Raw genomic sequence first — 2,355 nt, 5'->3', positions numbered from 1 at the left:
TCATAAGTTTCTCCTGAGTATTGTATATGTACAAAGCACACTTCTCACCATGGCTTACTAGACTATATGTCTCTTCCAGCTATCACCTACAATGGAGCAACATTGCTTCTACTCATAAGAAAAAAAGCATCTACAAAGTCATAACTCTACTTGAATCCATCACAGAACTAAGATTGCAGGGCAACCAACTAGATTAAAATCCAAGGGATGACAAGGAAAACCCAAGGAAGATGGCTCATGAGCACTGATTTACCTGAGGCAGACCATGGGAGTAAGATGGGCTGCCACAGAGAAAGGCAAGTAGAATTGAGTGAAAATGTTTAGTGACTCGCTAAATACTTGTGGAATAGTCTGTGAGTAAAGAACAAGTGTGGAATAGTCTGAGAGTACAGATACCCTAGGGGATGTAGACATAAAGAGAGGGCACCCACTTGCAGACCCTTTTCCATTGACCTCTACCTGGAACTCAAGAAAAAGACTGAGGGTGAGAGGCTGGAGGGAGACTCTTTCAGTGCTGTGGTCTGCAGAAGTGCAATGGACACTACAGGTAGGGGCCAGCACATAGTCTGTCTGAACTCTGCTGCCCCAAAGATTAAAGTCTTAAGATGCTGGGTGAGGAGAAGCAAACCCTGGTGATGTTTGTGTACAGATGGAGACTCACTGTGGTTGGGAGGAAGGGAAAGAAATCTTTGCTCCTGGGGAAGTAGCAGGAATCCATCACAGGCACAGATCATAATGGGTCTCCTTTGATAGGAGAGAGGCAGGATTTGTGAGCAAGTCCCATCCCCCAAACCCAGGGACACAGGGCCTTTCTAAGACTGTCACTGGACGAGAATGGCAGAGAGCTGCCTCTCACTCCCTGGCTAGCAAGCACAGAGGAATAAGCAACAGCAGTCCTCAATGGGGGCCGGGAGAAGGAATGGAGACCCTTTCTGAGGCACAGGCATCCAGGAATATCCTAAACCTGAGGGTGGAGCAGTATCACTAAGAAAAGCCCTCTGGCAAAACAGCCCCCACCTGAAACATAAGATAATACTGAGGAATCTGAAGCCAGTAACCACAGCAATAACAAAACCCAAACCATGCTCAATTCCCCCACACTGACAGCCCAGCAGAGGAAAAAACATGCCACATCCAAACATAAATTCTATTTACCTCGATCTCTATCATCTTACACATGACATTCAGGGGTAAGTAGCATTTGGGTGTAAAACAGAAATTCAGAGACAAAAACTCTGCCAAGAGACAAAACAATCAATGTAAGTAGGCTCTGGGGTGGCTCAGATGTTGGAAATAGAAATGATTTAAAATGGCCATGATGGAGGCCTTGTAGACACCACTACCCAGGAGCCTCCCATGCCACCCAGACATGGTCTACCCCACCATGTTCTTTGACATCGCCATGGAGGGCAAACCCTTGGACTGTGTCTCCTTTGAGCTGTTTGCCAAGTTCCAAAGACAGCAGAAAACTTTCATGCTCCAAGCACTGGGGAGGAAGGATTTGGTTATAATGGTTCCTGCTTTCATAATTATTCTGGGATTTATGTGCCAGGGTGGTGACTTCACAGGCCATAATGGCACTGGTGGCAATTCAATCTACGAGGAGAAATTTGACAATAAGAATTTCATCTGAAGCACATATCCTGGCATCTTATCCATGGCAAATTCTGGACCTAACACAAAAGGGTTCCCAGTTTTTCATCTGCACTGCCAAGACTGGTTGGTTGGATGGCAAGCATGTGGTCTTTGGCAAAATGAAAGAGGGACTGAATATTGTGGAAGCCATGGAGCCCCCTGGGTCCACGAATGGCAAGACCAGCAAGAAGATCACCATTGCTAACTGTGGACAAATCTGATAAAATTGACTTATGTTTTATCTTAACTACCAGACCATTGATCTTTGTGTTCTCACTGAAATTCTATGGGTTCTATGTTTTCCTTACTCCCCTCCAAGTCTAGCTGGATTGCAAAGTGAAGTTTATGATTATGAAATAAAAACTAAACAACAACAACAACAAAAATAGCCATGATGGATATGTCAAAAGCTTTAGAAGAAAAGGAAGACAGAATGCAGGGATGGTTGGGGAATTTCAGTAAGGAGATTATAAATAAAAATCATGGCAATGGAGATGAAGAATTCTTTGGATGAACTTATCAGTTGCCTCAAAATACATCGAGGGGGGGGAAGTAAATTTGAGGGTAGGTCAATAGAAGCCATCTAAACTGAAACACAAAGAGAAGAAACAGTGGGGGGGAAAGTACAGAACACGTCAGAGCTATGGAACAAGATCAAATGGTCTAATACAGGTGTACACTGAATTCCAGAAGGAAGGGAATGAGGGAATTATGGCACAG

The 2,355-nt window shown here is 44.3% G+C and overlaps 1 pseudogene; it reads left to right on the top strand.

Annotated features, from left to right (window-relative positions):
* The first annotated feature begins 1,369 nt into the window (after nt 1–1,369).
* Nucleotides 1,370–1,856, top strand: LOC123850659 (peptidyl-prolyl cis-trans isomerase A-like; annotated as a pseudogene).
* Nucleotides 1,857–2,355: the final 499 nt, after the last annotated feature.

This window comes from Mirounga angustirostris, unplaced genomic scaffold (assembly GCF_029215605.1).
Source record: "Mirounga angustirostris isolate CCGP_5_RB_7025 unplaced genomic scaffold, mMirAng1.0.hap1 SCAF_10, whole genome shotgun sequence".
Taxonomy (NCBI): Eukaryota; Metazoa; Chordata; class Mammalia; order Carnivora; family Phocidae; genus Mirounga; species Mirounga angustirostris.
Note: the sequence above shows the minus strand (reverse complement) of the source record. Positions and strands in the feature narration are given on the sequence as shown.